Genomic DNA, 19,319 nt, shown 5'->3' on the forward strand with positions numbered 1-19,319 from the left:
GTTAACATAGTGATAACACATCAACACAAAACTACATAAAAAAAAGAATTCAAATCCAGAAACAACAGAGCAGCATAGAGAGCAAATAAACGCCTCAGTACAACCAAACAGTGTAAAATGGTACAACCTGGCACTGTAAAACCATTAAGTCACTAGAGAAAAAGAAATCACAAAATAAAGCATGCACGCACAAACACTAGAGCACCAACTTTTATTGGCTAGTTTTTGCACACAGTGGTATTCCGAACTGACTCATTCAGACTGATACAGAGGCACAGACAAAGACAGTAAGACTGACAGACGCACACACACGCACACGCACACACACACAGACACACACACACACACACACACACACACACAGACTGGCTAAATTAAATTTCAGTCCTTGGGCAGACAACTAAACTGCTTGTGTGTGGGACCTACTCTGCAGCACAGCAAAACCAATTCTCTGGAGATGGTGAAATTAAAGGGCAGAATTCAGCCTGTTTATGGTTCTCACTCTCTTCTCCTCTCAATCAAATGTTTTATTAGCAATCATTTGGTCCTAAAAGTCATGTTCTTGGGAGGTAGCTGGCATGATGACAGCAGCTGCTGGACAGACACTGCCACTTCAGCAAACACCACTCCCAATTATTTACACCTAAAGCCACAGGTCTACAAAAAGCTATAATTAACCACAGGATAACTATTTTTAGGAGGGGGAATGCTTACCTACACTTTATGCTTCTGTCATGTCCACACTTGCATATATAATTTTTCTTGAATAACCCTGGATGTACAAGGAAGCACACCATAGAGTGCTAGTCATAGCTGACCATACAGAGCATGTTGACCAATTTGTAAAAAGCCAAGCAGGCCAAAGGGTATCTGGAACTGCCAGAGAAGAAGGTAAATAAAAAAAACATTGTGATCCTAAAAAAGGGAATAATAATAACATGAGACTTTATTGATCTGCTAGGGAGAACACCTTCCTCATAAAATCACTATTTTAATTCAATTGGTTGAGGTCTGAGCAGTCAGGAGCACTGTACCTGCTGGTTGAGGCAGCCATGTTAGATAACTCTGCATGTGGTGGCAGGATTTCTCTTCAGTCTGGAGTGAAGAGAAGAAAGTAGAACAATCAGTGTCTTGCTTTTACAGCTTTCCTTTATATTTCATATTTATCTCCTCACACTAAACTTTGCAATGCACACCATTATTTATGTGAGGGATACATTTTGATAAAATGTTATAAAGTCAGTGTGAAAGTCAATCAAATGGACAAATGAAACATGGTATGTGATTGACTAATGAAAATATCTGGGTGGACGTTCTTCCGTAAAGATATTGACAAACATGCATGTGTGTGCAAGTTCACATGCATGTGCTGGCCTCCTCAAGCTCTCTGTATATTGTATCACTAAGGCATCTATTTCTACCCTCCAACCCCCACCCTGCTCTGCTCTTCTCTCCTCTGGTGTCTGGAAGCAGTAATCTGTTCCTGAGCCAGCGCTGCTGGGATTAGGCAGCGGCTGGAGATAGGATATATGCGTCATTAAAGCGGAGAGCACAGCGTTGCAGAAGGAGCGAGACAAAGTCAACAAAGGTGACACAGAGACAGAGGAGACGAATCCCAGAAACCCATATGTGCCCCCCCCATACACACTCACACACACACACACACACACACACACACACACACACACACACACACACACACACACACAGGTAGAGATGCACATGTGCAAGAATAAAAAACAAAACCTCTACTCTGTGACTGCAAACCTATACAAATGTCTGCCAACGCCAACACACACATGCATAAAATCCACCTTCCTCTCACGTACAATTTCCTAAACCTCCAGGGAATAAGAATAATGTAATGTTGCTCTATTGTATGTCTGCGAGAGAGGCAATGCATTAAACCTAAGGCAGTAATACAAGACTATGTATATACATGTAGACAGATAGCGCTAGTAATAACTATAATAAATAGTAATAGTGATAGTAATAATAGTTTGTGAAGTAAAGTTGGAGCTGGTACTTGTTTACAATGTTTCTGATGTACCCTTCTTTCCCTATGTATTTTATCAATGAACACATTGTAGTCTTGAATTATGAATCACAACAACCATAGCATTACTTAAACAGTCAACAAATTGACTGGTAAATTGTAATCATACGCTAATAATTGTACATTTCCAAGCATTTATTTAAGTCACTTAACAGAATATTTCATTCTGTGTAACTGGTTCATGCTCCCTTATTAACATTGTATATCTTGTTTGTTTAATTCTTGTAAAAACCACAAAGTGAAGACAGCAAGTTGTGGTTTTTGACCTAAGATTAGATTATTAAAGGTTTCACTGACTGACTGGTCGGGTTGCTGAACTTCTGCATTGTTGTTGAGGAGCCTTTTTGCCTGTTTGTTGTTAAATCATTTTCACCTTGGACACTTATGTTTTAGCAATATAGAATGAAAGCCCAAAATACATTTGCATTAAAAGACAAAAATAAAGCGATGTCTTCTGTATTTAGTTTCATGTCAGTTTTGTAGTTGTCATTCTAGCTTAGGTTTCTTTTATTTTTTTGCTGAATCTCGTTTCAATTTTTATTATCTAAATTGCTTTTTAGCCAATAGTTTTAGTTTGCACTGTTCTGTGCTAGCTCCTCCAAAACTGTTAAGTCCCATTGAAAGGCAGAGTTAGGCAGAAGCACTGTTACCAGAAACTGAAGTCAAGTCTCTGTAGTTCTAAGTAACTATTTTCTTTCCTCCAAAGATTTAGCATTGAACTCCTATAACATTGTCAGGCTCACAACAGTTTGCAACAGTTCAAAAAAATTGATGCAGCCAAACCAGATACATAATTTTTTATTCCCTGCATTCTTCCTCCATGTCAAAACCTGATGCCTACTCTATCCACAAAGCAGCTTATCACCGAAAGTTTGGTCAGACATTCACGTGTATCATGCTAGTTGTGGCTAATGTAGCATTGAGCAGAGGCTATATTGGTCACTTTTTTTTTTTTTTAAAACTTATAGTCCTCAGACACAGCTGATGCATTTAATTGATCAGATTTTGCTCAGCACTCTCTGAAGCCACAAAGGGCTTTATACAATGTTATACACATATGCAGTAGTACCTGGAGTTCCAAAGTGTATGAATCCATGGTTTTCTATCCATGCTTTCCTTAGCATACGGAGTTGAGCAGTTTATCAATAAAACTGCTCAAAAAAACCTTTTTGGGGGCGTCGTGTAGCGTAGTGGTTTAAGCAGGCGCCCCATGTGTAGAGGCTACAGTCCTCGCTGCAGTCGGCCCCGGTTCGAATCCCGCATCGGACGGCCTTTCACTGCCTCCCTGTTTCCTGTCACTCTCCACTGTGCTGTCCATTAAAGGCATAAAAAGCCCAAAAAAATATAGTTTAAAAAAAAAAAAAACCTTTTTGGCTGCACCGCAACAGCGGGGCCAGCCCTATAATTTGGAATGTCGCTGACAAACTGCCTGACAGACTGACTGAGTGATGATATTTCCACCATTGATCACCCAAATGCCCCGTCACTGGGGGTTTGGGCTACACCTAGTTTCGGGAAGTCTACCGAGCCGCTTTGGTTACCTGGCTGCTTGGAAACAGCAGGGAAGTGGAGGACCACTTCCAATACACTGAGCCTTGCCTCCATTACGGAAAATAAACTACTTCATTACATGTATCATTATTACTAAAGGAGACAGTGAAATAACTTAACACAAGACACACCGAGCAGAGAGAGAAGGAGAGACAGAGGTAAAGAGAGAAGTCATCACTAACTGCTAAAGAAACTAGCAGATTTGAATAGCATGTAAACAACAGAAACACCAGCAACTGGAAATGAGACAATATGCTTACTGCAGCACAGCAATAAAAGCCCTGTTCAGAAATAAAGGGTTTCTGTCCATGCTAGGGGGGCTTTAAATTTTGAAACAGTTAGAATAAGTGTTGAGTTTGTATTAACACATAATGCAGAAACTCAAAGCGCCTGAAAATGAGGCTTCGTACTAAAATACTTCAATGACCAATTACACATATCAGACAGAGTTAGAAATAAAGACCTGCCTCTTACACAAGCCTGCCTTAAATAAAAGTCTGTTATGTTCTAGATTTGAGGCAAATAAAGGGTAAACTATTGTGGATCCCAGATGGGGACTGTGTTCTATGTCAGAGACAAAACAAGTAAGAGTTGAGTGTAAGAGTAAGAGTTGAATCTGAGTGATCATTTTACAAGTAAATATCGCTGAAGTCACAGCACAGACTTTGTCTTTAATTCACGTATTTGGTGATCTTGTCAGACGATGTCGTGGTTATAAAATCAGGATTTGAGCATAGGCGGTCCAACCATATAGTACGTTTTGACCTAGTCTTGTTTATTTTACTTCATAATGGAATTAAAAAAATATAATCTTATAAGAAAATGCAAAATATAATAACTAAGTTCTCCAAAAATGATTGTATTGTGCGATCAATATTCTATTACATTATCGGAAGGAACTGCTTCTTTCACAAATTATGTATTGCTACAGTTCATGACCATGAGAACATTGATACAGTATGTAAGGGTGAACTAAATAACTATAAAACAGCTCTAACACATGCTCTAACATAATGGATGCACTCATAGAAACATACACTGCAGATTTGGCAAGCAGAAGGACAACTGTGCAGCTACAGAGATTAAGGATAGGAAACATGGATTTTGGAGCTTAATATATAAGAATGGATGCACAATGTTTAATCAGAGTCCACTCACTCTTTTGTTACCTAGGTATGTACATAGAGTTTGCATAGTCCTTTGTGTGTGTGTGTTTGTGTGTGTGTGTGAATGTTGCTCGGGCATGTGTGTGGAGGTGTGCTGGTCAGAATGTGTGGTGGTGCATTGTTCAATCAAGGCTGACCTGAGCTCTCCACTCCTGCTTACATTCCATTAGTGCTCCATTCTCTGCCTCCATCTGCACCAGATGCCCATTAACTGCAGCTGAGGAAGACATGATAGAGAGGAAAAAGATGGAGATGACATTCTACCATGGCAAATTACTATTCAAATTATATATATACAAAACTTGAGTACAAGTCTTTGACATTTGACATGCACTGTATCTGACTGAAAGCCTTAAGTGTCTCACCTATTTAGCAATACAATACAATCTCATCTGACAACAATTATGCAGACAATTCTTATTCATACTACACACTGTGGTACAATGAACAGTTTTAGCTGAGCTGTCTGTTTAGTTTAAGTGCATTCTAACCTAAAATTTAGATCGATGGGATTTTCCAGTCAAAAGGGCACCAACTGGATTTGACTGAAAAATATTAGGTGTTCTTAATAGTTGATGATCAGAATAACTATCATGACAACTTTGAGGCAGAGATGCAGCAAGGAGTCAACGGTATCTTTGGGCTTCTACTGCCCAGTAAGTGATTTGGGCCTGGAATAGAATTTTATAAACTAATGAAGAGGACACTTTAGTTTAAATCAAATCACGGTTTTCAAGGAGAATAATCTATTATAATTTTAATAATCAGTTATTTCCGTTGAAAAAAAAATCAAACTGCCAAGCCTACTGACGCACTAGCCTATGTACTATGGTTACAGTATTGGCCTAAGCCACACTATGTGATAAGGCTGAACATACAGTACGTGTGCACATAATCAGTGGTTTAGTGGTTGGGTTGTTACTGCAAATTAAAGGTAATCCTGTGGAGTTTTCATTACAAACAAACATGTTGTTGAGTATATTTCGCATTTTAACAAAAAATGCATCGATGTATGCATCCTTGATGCCTAACAAATATGTTGAATGCATTTTCTATGAACGACACATTACCACCAGTGACGTTACAGGACTCTGTCAGTAAAATATGTATCACATCATTTTCATGCTTGTTTGGTGAATGTGCATCTCTGTATGACAAAAAGTACAAAATCTGTGGAAGTGCTCATTGAAACTTTGCTCTACATTGCCACTAGTGGCCAAAAACTCAGCAGGCTATATTTGAACTGTAATGGACAGAAATTAAGTCCAGAAAAAATTTACAGTCAGCAGCTCCTGGAGTGTTTGAATGATTGGCAGAGTTGGTGAAAAGTGAGTGAAAATGGTGAGAGATCATTATGGTCAATGACATCTGGAAAAGTGGTAGGGAGACAGTGTAATAAGCAGAGAGTAGGTAAGGCAGCACCCTGAATGCTCCAGTCAACAATACTGAGAGAGTGTGACTGAGATGACACCTCAGGCTCTGATTGAACACCACAAACAGAGTCTGCCCAGAGGCTTAGCAACAGGTTACACAGACACCAGCAATCAACACAGCCAGGGACTCAGATTGGTCAGTGTTTTTTCTCTAGGGAAGGTGGCAACCAGCATTTCTTCTCAGAATTCACTCAGTCACAAATCATCAGAGTTTGTTTTGCTTGTCAATGTGACTAAGTGCTTATTTGTCATACAGAACATGTTTATCTGTTGACTCCACTGTTTGTGTAGAGGATATAAATCCCTGCCTATCCGTCTGTATGTACAGTGTTTTTTTTCCTTTCTGTGCATATTCTTACTTAGTAGTTAAATGCATCATAAATTAAACCAAATACCATAATGTTTGCATTTCATCTATATGTTAGTCCTATAGAGTCATATACATGTATACATTTTACTGCGACTCCCCAAGCTGCATTAGTCTAGGTCAAATGGCACTAGCTAAGCCATTTTCTAATCAACGAAGCAACACTGGGATGGAAATATTTCTCATTTGCTCCTCAAAATACTGTTCTGTTCAAAATGCACTGAGAGGGACAGACACAGGAAGCATGATGGGTCTGAGTCTGAGGCCTGCTGGAAATAACCTGACCCTGGCAGTAAGCACTATACCTGACTCTGGAGCTCCTGGGCCTGCTGGTCTGGCTCTGAAGCTGTGTTCGGTATTGCTGCATGCAACTGTTTCTCCGGATATCCAGTCGGCTCAGCTGCAGTTCAGGCAGCGACTGAGAGATCCTTGCTCCAGGATATCCAGCTATTGAACCGCAAAAGAAGGCAGGGCGGCGAGAGGAGGTGAAAAATCAAACTAGTAGATAGAGCCTATCCTCTCTGCGCAGCCAACCTGCTCACTCTGTTGCTGAAGCTAAGATGCACCATGGTTCCCCATCCTCCTAAGCCGATACTCAGAGATAAAGCCAGCCATAGTCCTGTCCAGTCAAGGGCAGGCATAATATCTGCCTTCATCGGCTAATTCTGGTGCTAGGAGGATTGCAGGACATAAAGCTCAATTCTCCTGAAACTAAACTGATTATTCAAAACAAATGTTTCACATTTGCACAGTGAAATAACAAACAATACACTTATTGATGGCTAAGATGCAGTCTTTATTCTAAAAAGTACCAGGTGAAATTCTGTGCAGACTAGAACATTAAAGTGGGAAAAAGTTCAAATATATTATATACTGTATATTTCTCAAAAATCACCAAGACTTTTAGTTTCAGGTAGAATTTCACAGTTCATGTTAATATAAAGAACTGCAAATAAATCACTTTAAAATCTCTTCAATATCTTAACTTTAGCCAATAGAACAGGTTATGGATAAAAATGAAAAACTAAAAATGACAAACACAAAGTCTCAACAAGTTTACTAGTCAAAGAAAACACAAGAGTGTTACATTATATAATAAACAAAATTATGAAAGTCAAGTATTAGATTTTAACAAAAAAGTGCAGGTAATCCCGAGGTAGTGCAGCCATAGAATACACAGCCATATGTAGCTGTGAGATAAACCGTTCTTACAAAACTGGCCAGTAAGCATGCCAACAATAATAAACAGGCTACTAATTAATACAACCTTGCTGTGCTAAATCACAAAGGGGAAGGGATGGAGGGGGAGAGAGAGAGAGCCTAAGACGGTGAGAGAGAGAGAGGAAGAGGAGGGAGCTTGGGAGAAAGTAAGGGAGGAAGACAACAGACCTAGCTCCTGGTTCACTTGGACAGAGGCTTTAGTCCAGTGCGTCTGATGCTGCAGTGTCGTCGATGCAGAGGGAATAATAACCAGACAAGATGGAGACCCACACAGGTACCAGGACAAACCATGATTTAACCATCTGGAAACGGGCTGGCAAACACTCCATGACATTAACAAAAACCAAGAATAAAAAAGAAATTTCTTTCCATTCCTGCACTGTTGTCATCTCCATGTCCACTTCTGCTTCTTGGAATAAGTCAAACAAAAGAGGCTGGCGGTTATTCCTGAATTAAAAATACAGATTATGCAAAAATCCATTTCACGGAATCGCTTAAAACGTGTCTCATCCGTTAGCACTTGCTTTCTGTGTGCGATCCACACCGATAACCCTGGTCTTGCTTTCTTTCCCTCACAATCGCTCCCTCTCTCTCTATTCTCCCCTCCTAAACTGATCAATACTTCATTTAAATCATGACATTAGCACACTACTAGTGGAAAAAGAGGGCAAGAACAAATACAAACGAGCTTCTTATGTTAAGTGACATAGTAATGGATGTTTTACGTCCGAGAATTGTAAGATTTCTTTAAAACATTACAAGAAAAACAAAGGCAGAAGTAAATGCAAGTGTGCGGGGGATGTACTGCTGGTTTGATTTGAGCTCCTGTGCCTCACACTGATCAATACACATTTAAATCCAGGCTGAGGAGAGCTATCACAATATTTCGTCTCATCAGAAAAAGGCAAACATGCTATCCCAATTATCATCTCAAATGACTAGTGTTGAGGGGACACAAGTTGGATGCTGATAGAGGCATATTTCATATTTATTCAGCAGAATTTTTACATTAGCACCTGAGCCCATAATTGCTAATATATATGCACACTCACACTTTTATCTATTCACATAATTCACAATGAGCACAATCAATACTGCCCTCGCCATACTCCGCTCCATGCTCATAAAGTGTGTCTGCATTAGATCATATTATAGGTCGTTCAGAAAACCCCAAACGAGACCAGCTAATTTCCTGGCGGTCACTGAAATTGCGAACGGGAGTAACTGGCTAATCTTCCTGTTCCGTCATTAAACCTGGATATTTACCTGAGCAGCATGGGAGTCACGGGCCTGGTGAGAGAGTAGCACATCTCGTTGGAGTCTCTGGATGGTCTGGTCCCGCTGAGATGACTGAGGAGAAGCCGATCAGGTCAGGATTTCTCCATTCAGAACATGGGTGAACAGAGGCGAGGACAGGAGAAAAGAGAGAAGAGAGAGGGGCAGACCGTGAGCCCAACACTAGGCGGGAAGTGGTGGAAATAGAGCCGAAGTCGGTCACTCGGGGGAACATGCACTTACATATAGTCTGGCGCCAATGTCGACCAATGAGCAATTAGGCAGACAAGACTAAAGTTATTGATCGGGGGTTCAGGCTCTTTTCTCAGGGCTAACTAGCCTGCCTGAGGTTGTGTGATGGCTGCTACAGCTGTGGACTGCAAGACAGAGAAAGGCAGCGCAAGAAGAAGTGGGAGGAAGGGCAGGGCAGGTCTTTCTCTCCCCAGGCCTTGAGCTCTTGAGTTGGGCACTGGATGCTATCATTTAGGCTGCTATTGATTGCCACTGGCTTAATAAGCCTTCATATCAAACAGTCACACACAGAAAGAAAGGCACTTAATAGAATGCAAACATCCAGTCAAAGATATTATGGAAAGCAAACAGCTACTGCCATTGATGCTTTGCCAAGACGAGTTTTTTGTTTCAAATTTACTATTTATTATTATGATGAGAGAGATTAATGTCAGGGAACAACTTGAAGAAATTAAGTTATCTAATTCTTAAAGTAGCAATATGTTTAGATTAGGTTTACAATTTAAGTTGTAAAGGTCATGATAATGGTTTTGCAATACTACAAATACGTTTATTCACAAGAACTGTTCCCTAACTAGGCCCAGTGACTGCACACAACATTTCAGATTTCTGCTTTTTTAGCACTAATATAAATGTTTTATAAAACTCATGTGCCCCTTTTAGGTTCTGGTGACCAGCTTGCTAGCTAACAAAAAAGCACAGTTTTAGAATTGCTGGAAGACTCATGTTTTTGTAATATTTCTCTGTGCCCTCTTGGTTAGGTCTGTATTGTAAAAGAGAAGTTGTTCTCAATGTTTTACCTGGTTAAATAAAGATAAATAACCAGATTAATATTTTTTCAGTCTTCTTCGCCAATAATTTCCTCCCTGCTTCCAAGATTGAAATCAAGCTAAGCTAAGCAAAGCACAAGTGTACCTATGTGCTCAATGCAGAAGATGAGAAAAAAAACAGAACAGAGAAGGACATTAATTGACACCTGACTCTGCATTAGACAGAAAACAATTATATTTTTCAAACAGTTGGTATTTTCCAAAAAAATCAATCTTTGTATAAAGCTGAGTTGACTATAGCAAATATATATATATTATATTGTAGCTTGGGACTTACATCCAATTTCAATACACTAACAAATAATTGAGTGCAACGATGCACTAAGATGGTCTAGCTTCTGTTATGCTGCAGTTTTATGCTTATACTGGAGGTTTGACTTGTTAGCGAAAATATACTAAGCCAAGCTTTGTTAAGCACGGCTAGGTTAGCCAGCTAAGAGCTAATGATGATTGTGTTAGCATAATTTTTGATAAAGAGTTCTCTCAAAAAATAATCCACTGGCTAGTCCTTCCCTATATCTGTATCGTCTTCCACGTAAAGCACTTGATACACCAAATGGAAGTCAGCCATACTCAGATAAGTTTGCTTATACTAGTATAAGACACCACATGGCATACTGAAGTAGCAACTGGTCGATATCGCATTTCGTTCTGGCATGTGCAGTATTGTGAGAATGCACTTGATGTAAACATCAGTCATCTAACATATCAGAACAGAAATACTTCTACTACTAAGAATGAACACCTTCAAGAATTGCACAGTAGCATGCATAGAAATAAATATCTCACAGAATGGGCAAAAATAGAGATCTGACACGTGGATTACTGTACTGTAGCACCTTTGATTGATTATAGCATAGCATTTATAGCATTATGCATGTGGATGTGTGATGCAGGTTGAATGCCTTCCATCACTTCTCTAATAAAAATAACTAATCATAATTTAACCTTTAAGGGAGGTCTCATAGATTTAATATTTCCTTCTCAAAATCAGAGATAAAGGATTCATATAACAGGACTTGTCTGACAAAGGCTTCCTATTTAATATTCACATATTGTTAGATGTTACCATTATTTGGTCTAGCCTCTGTATATCCTCACTGCCAAGGACATTATTTCAATTCATACCTTAGAACATTGCATTTTGAGACTGAACCTTTCAGGAGGAAAAAGAAAAAAACTTGTTATAAAGTACCTTCAGCCCTTAGTCACATTAAATGCTACTTCCTTTTATCTTTTGTCTTTTTAGCAGATAGGAGGATGCAAAGAACATGCCTTCCAAAATGAGAAAATTAATGGACAATCATTGTATGCATAGGCCGTGTTTTCCCCATTTGCTGTGACTTGTGCCTTTATGCATAGTCCTTCCTTGTGTTTTGAAAATCAATTTTGATATTTGAAAAGACAGAGGCATAATAATGAAAGGGCACATAAAAAAAATTCTCTCTGAGGCAATTGCTCATTCCTCACAGCTTCCATTGCCTCTGCATCAGAAGGACACCTTTAATATTTGGACTTTCCACGTCACTCTAGGCTAAATCCCTAGCAACCACCATAGCAACATACTCTGAGTTCAACATGAAATGCATGGCAAGTTCCCTCCTGCCACTAGCCAAAGAAAAAAAGGAGAGAGAATAAAGAAAAAAATCTGAAGAAAGAAGCAGATATGCTTGAATGACCAAAATTAAGTGGAGCTGAGAAGACATAACGACACACCACAGAAATGCTTATCACTCAATCAATCACTCATGATTTTTAATGCGACATATGCCAAATAAATCACAGTACAAACTACAAAACATGCACCTGAGATACCCAACAGCTATTCTGTCCACATACACTCAGTTAGCAATTTATTAGGTACCCCTAGCTAAAGCTAAAGCAGTCTGATACAACAGTCCTGCAATAAAACCTCCTTCAGGAATATTATAATGCTGAGTTTTTGTTGAAAATTTGTTAGTGATGTTGTGATTCAACTGTATGATAATTTTGGAGGCTGTTGCCAGTGGTGCTTTGGAGCTATTTTGTGTTACACAGAGAAAGTGTTATTTAGCCTAACTTTATTGATATGAATGGGGTGTATAAAATCACATCACAAAAAACAAAAACACATCTCTAAAACTATTTTAACACTGAGCTAAATAAAAACTGAACATTATGACAATCATGAATGTAAGATTTATTGCAGGGCTGTTTTATTAGACCACATTTGCTTCAGCTAGGGGTAACTAATACACCGCAAACCGAGTTTATTTCTGTTACCACTAGAGACACATAGAAACCTTTCCTCTTTAGATCCTCTTTAGATCAGTGACCTCATCTGTCTCTGGTCTTGCCTTGCCTAAATTAAATATTTTGTTACAAAATCTCAGAAAATGGATGGATGGATGGATGGGGGAGATAGTGTCCCTATAGGGTTGCCTGGGACACTTGTCTGATAGCTCTACATTTCCCTAGCATGATGCATTTACATATGCAGTATATTTGCAAGTATCATCTGTCCCTGAAGACCCACCTAAGAAGCTTGTGCGATGTGGACTGCAGCAGGTGTAGTGATTCCAGTTCAATCAGTCTACACTGACTGATGTCCTGTACTACTGTAATCATCCATTTAGCATTCCTAACCCCTCAGGAACATGGGTACCTTTTTGTATTGAAGGTGAATTCAAAATGACCTGCATGCAACAGGAGGTAAACAGCAACAGTGCTAGCAAGAAACAGACACTATGCATTTAGCAACATTGTGGCAAAAATGTTGTAGGAGCGGTTTTGGACATTTCTATAGGTGTTAGACCATTGGAGAGCAGAGCCATCATTCACTCTTTTGTTTTTGATGTTATATTGCTTTAAAAAGGAGGTATCCCTTTAAAATACAGAGAAAAGATACACAGAGTCCTGTCCATGAGTATTTATTGCCAATCAGGGTAAAAACAGGGTAAAAGGTGCTCCGAGTAGCTATTAAACACGTGTGGGGGTGACCTCTGTTTTTAAGCGACTGTATCTCTGACAGCAAAAGCTGCAGAGGCCACACTAAATGGATCTTCTAAAGTTTCATTCAGGAAAATAAAAATAGAGAGCAATTCATAGACAAGAGAAAGCTGTTTTTCAATCACACGCTGGGCTGCTTGAGTTCTTCCGTATTCCTCTTTTTCTATGGAAGACCTAACTGGCAACCATGATTCAGCAGCAGGCCTTAACCATACTAATTAGTGAAGTGTAAGTATCCATTTGGTGCGCACATGGTAACTTAATAAATCACCTTTCTCAGCGTGTCAAATTACATCTCCAACAACAACTGCGACATATATTCATTAAAGCAAACTTTTTACTTTTACTGAAAATACTTGTCTGGTTAAAAAGAAAAAGAACATACAGTAACATCCCACTGACCCTGTATTATCTATGTGGTAAACATGAAAACAGTGTTTCACCAAATTAATTCAAATTTATGATTACTGCTGTTACACTTATACATCTAAAGAAAAAAACATACAAGTGCAACTAGTCTCACCCCAATGCAGTAATGCTGCAAATATTCAAGCTCTACATGCAGCAGTAGGAATGCAGTTTACATTATGTAACAAACACGACATATACGTTGGTCATATGTAGAACTTACGTTTTTGTAACTTAAAATACTACACTATATGATTCAAGGTGTATTGCTAAAAAATTTGAATTAATTATCAGCGTTGCCTTCAGTTCAACAACACAAGTAGCAGTGGCGGGTAGCAGCTGCACTCTGAAGATGGGTAGCTGTTAAATTAATTTTGCCACTGTATACACAACACAGCCACATGGCTATGAGTTAAGGGGACAAAAAAGCAGTGTACATTTAAATGAAAATCTGAAAACACCCTTTACCCAGACCCTTTATCCTTTGAAGTGACAGGGGCTTTGTGCGGTAAAAACTGAGCAGGGCTCAAAGGCAGGGCCTGAATCAGCTAGATTGCATCTGTTCTTAAATGCAATTAATGAACCTCACAAAGGAGGATTATGCTGACAGGATTATTTTCAACAACAATGCAGCACCCGCTGCCAATTACAGACACACACGCTATTCTTGCAAACACTAACCCTCTTAAATCCAAACGCACAATAGCTCTCCTACAAACACTATCAGCACCAGTATAGTCGAACGTCCATTTAAGTGACCATTGCAATATTTTTTTCACTATAACAGTGACTTTACAATTTCATGACATTTCCTGTTTACATACTTCTACATTTTGGCACATTTACCATTCACTAATCGATTTCTAGAGTCATAGACTGCGTCTGTAACTCATCTCTCTCTCTGGTCTCACCTAAAATCATCTGTAATGCACATATAGTGCAGCACCAGTAACTCAATCAAGTCCTGTGAACTTTGCAGAAGAATGGAAATGTTTGCCTTGCTCCAACATTTGATCTCTAGTCCCTGACAAGGATCTCAAACTGTCTGCAGGCAAATGAGAGCTGTCTGGTATTTCTCGGGGCAATGTTAAATCAAATTAGTCAAAGCAATGTTAATTTCAAGCAGCATTTCATTAAAAAGGAAAAGATAATCAGCAACAAAGACTCCATGTCCTTCTGACTAATCTAATAATGCTTCGTTTGTTTGCTTTAATCACATTTAACGATTAAGAAGCAGAGACAGGGCTAAGTCATGTAGACAGAAGGATCTCATAATCTGCCTGTCATGGCCACCATCTGATTTCCTGCCATTCGTCACAGTATGGATGGAGGGATGGGCGGGTGGTGTTTAAACCCTCAGCTGACGTCTTGAGAGGTGCAGTAGCCCCAGGATGGGACTGCTCATCTTCAGGAGAGAGGTAAAGAGGGGGTTCAGGTATCACCTTACTTTAAAGAGTTGCAATACACAACCCGGGCCATTGGCAGACATGGCGATTGAATTCTCTGAAACTGGGGCCTGGATGCTGAAAGAATAATCTTCTTAGAGTTTCGGGTAGAGCCAGAGTTCAGGGAACATCTGTATAATGTTAAGTTCTGTCATGTCAGTTTCCCATCTTTGGTTGACACAGGAATCCAACACTGTTAAAAAAAAAAAAACACAGAAACAACCTTCACGATATACAGACATGTAATCCGGTAGAACAGGCCTGCAATGAAAACTATCTTTGTGCAACTTATCATTTTCAAGTTTTGAGAGGTGCTGATTCAAGGGCAATGTCTATATGCTGGTGTTGTACTGGTGATTATGTTGTGAGTTTTTGTGTTCCTATGTGTATTTAAAGGGCTGAGTTGAGTTAACACCTCTTTGAAGGAGTTTCACCAAAAATTTTGCATGTTTCTCTAAGGTAGTCGTAGGGCTGTTCTGTTGGATCACATTATACCTGGGATACTATTTTTATGGTCTTAGCTGGTTAAAACTATTTACACAGAAAAGTATTAATGTGCAGTCCTTGGATTCATTTTGCATTACATTTGCTGATGCTGCTCAATGCAACCTAAAGTTTGGTGGGTTTCTCTCTTCCACAGTTTTTAGAAAATCCACCAGGTAGACATGTTTCCAACTGTGGTGAGTTTGTTGTTTATAGAGTATTTTGCTACAAAACAGGAATTCATGGTGACTGTATTTCTGCAACTCGGAAAGGGCAGAGTTTGCTGAATACCAGACAGACAATAAAAACACTTATGTTGAATTAAAAAAAAAAAAAAAAAAAAATCTTCAGATCCTCCTCCCTCAGAAAAAAAAAGAAAAAAAAACTCATTCCTCATCAGTGGCTACGATTACTTGAATGAAATCAATCAATTGTGTTCCGCTTGGCTTTGCTCTTCTTTGCTCTTCGTTTCCAAATCCAATCTCTTCCATGTCATCTCAGAGCACATTTTTAAGGGCCCAGCCTCTTGATTATCTCCCTCCCTTGCCTCAACTCCCCGCTGCTGCATGCTCAAATGTATTAAATTAAATGAGGTGTCTGTCCAGGTCACCCTCGCCCCAGCCTCCCACACCCCCCACCCTCACTGCTGGTAATCAAGGGAGAGGACCCCTCCCTGCTGGTTTTACGCCAGCCAGGCTGCATAAATTAGCATTAATGAGGGATGGAAAGACCTGCAGTAAAGGAGGGCAGGAAGGACTGAAAAGAGCAAAAACAGAGAATGGGGGAGAGAGAACTGCAGTTACAGCTTCAAACTGAACACCCACAAAAGGCTAGATTTCTCAGTGGTTTTACCGTCTTCCTTTTTTCATACCTATCTTTCCATTCGGTAGCCCAGCCTCTGTCTTTTCACTGGCTATCTCCCACAGACAGGCTCGACAAAGCTCTGAGGAGTAAAACAGTGGTGGCTTGGGTTCTGGCAATAAATTAATCATAGATGAGGTTGTGTGAACACTGTTAACATAATCCCATGGCTCAAGCTCAAAAATACTGCAGGGTACTAACGTCTTTGTTGTTCATCAAATATTGATGCATACATAATTATTTAAGCATAAGTGCGCAGATGGTGAGAATATGTAGATACATTTCAGTGGCAGAGGTATTTTTTAGTATTAGCTTTATGAAATCAAATTTGATTCTGGTGGATCTTAGACTTAATTACCTAGGGGATACATATCATTATCTTGTCATAATACCGTGATGAACATGTGATGTGTTTTATATTGACAGTATTTGTGTGTATTCAGTTGACTGTGATTATGTATGAAAAACTGTCAAAGCAGGATGCCGATGTACAGCATACTGTTGCCGTTTGCTCCTTCTCTCCTCCGCTCCCTTGTAATCATGCGTGATAGCTATGACAACTACAGGAAAAATCATTGCATCCCTTCATTCTGCTGCTCCCCAACTTTAATTGCTTAATGCATCCTTTACAGCCACACCGCTCTGCTCCTCTCAGTTTCCACCTCTATCTCATCATTCCTCCCCACTCCCCTCCATTTCTCATCTCCTTTACTGCCACCTTATTTACTACAAAGTTCTTCCTGGTAATTAAAGTTGAACTACATGTAGGCCCCTAGTTTGAGGGCAAAAAATTGGCACAATTAGCCGATAACTACTCACCATAGTGTTTTCTTTAGGTTTCACACAGGAGCTAACTCTAAGATATCCTGTTAATGCCTGTGTGAGACTGGGGTCCCAAATACTGTACCATCACCATGGGTGAGGCGTAACTGATGTGGGTGCATTATACAGATATTCTGATAACAAGGTGAAAATTTGACTAATGTGTTACCATCTGTTGATGGCCACATTCAAGCTGCAAACAAATATCTTCCTCTTCCCAGAGTACCTCAGGACACAGCTACTGTTGATTAGTTAATAAAGAAAGTAATGTGAAATAATTTGCCTAACGCTGGTCGTGAGCAAATATGATTGGGACTGCGGTCACTGGATCAAGGCCATTGTCCAGGATTGATCCATCTCTACTCCTCAGATTATTTTAAAAATACTCCAGGTACAGCAGATGTCAAAAACATTGCAACTGTTTCCTAATACACAGTGTTGAAAGTAGTATGACAATATTTTTTTTCATATTGATCAATATCAATGATTATTGTATAGTCCTATTGTATAGCATAATGACGGAGAAAACATATTCAACATATTTGTTAGACCTCAAGGGTACAAGCAATGTGCTGTGCTGGGTGCCACTGAATGCCAGTGCTGTTTTTGAAGAACGTATACGCCATGGTACTTAATACTCATAGGCAAACACTTTCATTAGCTTTCGAAACCAAGTTTTTCCACCGTTAAGATGGTATCATATCTTTTGCTATAAAATATGAAATTATACTCGCTGTGTCTCTGCTTCTTTTTGAGATTTTATCATATCGGGTAATGACTGAAAAGGCAGAAACGAGTGACTGCTGCTGGAGTTTGAACTAACGTTACCACAAGACTCTTCTTTTGAGAGCCTGACTGCTAGTGCTAGTGCCAGTACAGTCAGAGCGCAGAGTCAGGCTTTCTGTTTACTTGGAGGGACTCAACGTTACCTTTACATATGGAGGAAATGGATATCGCTCTGGTGTTTATTGAACTTTAGACATCCAAACCACTTTCAAATCACCAATGTTGTATGACCTCTCTTTGATAGTTTCATCGTCCTGAGCGGCAGTCAATCGTTTTTGTTTCCAGCAATGTTTTTCCACTTGTTTTGGCCCTATGTGTCATCGATGTAACCCTATTGCTGTACACTAAGCAGGTGATTGTGCAGGCTCAAATACAGAACAGATACACTTTTTGAAAATTGCTCAGTTTATCATTGTTATTGTGGGAACTTTTTTCATAACAACCATCAAGATTGTTTTACGCCCAGTCCTAGTTGAAAGTATTTAAAAATAGTAAGTAGTCTATTCACACTGATGGCAAACACTAACAGCCACACAGCCAAACAGAGTTGTTTTTCATTAAAAGTAAGAGAGAAGGAATGAAGAATTAAAAAACTAGACAAGACTTGTTTTGCTGGACTCTGAATAAGCTGATTGCATTCAATTATGCAATGCATATGAAGGTAAAAGTTTCTCCCTGCCAATATGGTGGCATTGTTTTTAGAGTTATAATCCTTAAAATTTGGTGATACCCGTAGTTGCTGGTGGTAACAGGAAGTGCCATTTAATATCACAGTCCTGACATCTCTGTGGGCAGCAAACACGCCTTGAGCAGCTCCTTCGTCACAATAACAACAAAAAACAAACTGGCATATTTATTTACAGTGCAGCCAAACAAATGCACATTGTATGTTCGCCTTGGTATTAAGTTAGCTCTCTTGTACAGCTCTTATACAGATTCAGAAGAGTGAAGAGTTAAGAGTGAGTCTGATATCAATGTGATAAAATTACAAACAATAATGCTGAATTACATGCATGCATTGTTTCCTATTTCCTGTTCCACACAGGAGCAGCAGACTTGAACCTTAAATCTTAAAGTGAGATTAATTGATGGAAAATGCTTGTTAGTCCTTATTCACCAATTAAAATAAAATGTGCTTTAACGTTGTCATTTTTTTAAAGAATGAAAGATATTTGCAAAGTACATGCACGTTTCTATGCAGTGTTCACTGTAAATCCATTTCACTAGCCATATTGCATTGCAGAGTCCTTGATCTAGTACAAAGCTGAATGAATAGAAAATGCACCTCTTACAGTTTGCTCATACACAGATTAACCTATATGTAAGTTTATGTTTTTACAGAAAAAAACATCAAAAATGAACACTGCTGTTAGTG

The sequence above is a fragment of the Seriola lalandi genome, unplaced genomic scaffold, assembly GCF_002814215.2.
Source record: "Seriola lalandi dorsalis isolate HSWRI2012SDOR001 ecotype SW California unplaced genomic scaffold, Sedor1 jcf7180002054306, whole genome shotgun sequence".
Lineage (NCBI taxonomy): Eukaryota > Metazoa > Chordata > Actinopteri > Carangiformes > Carangidae > Seriola > Seriola lalandi.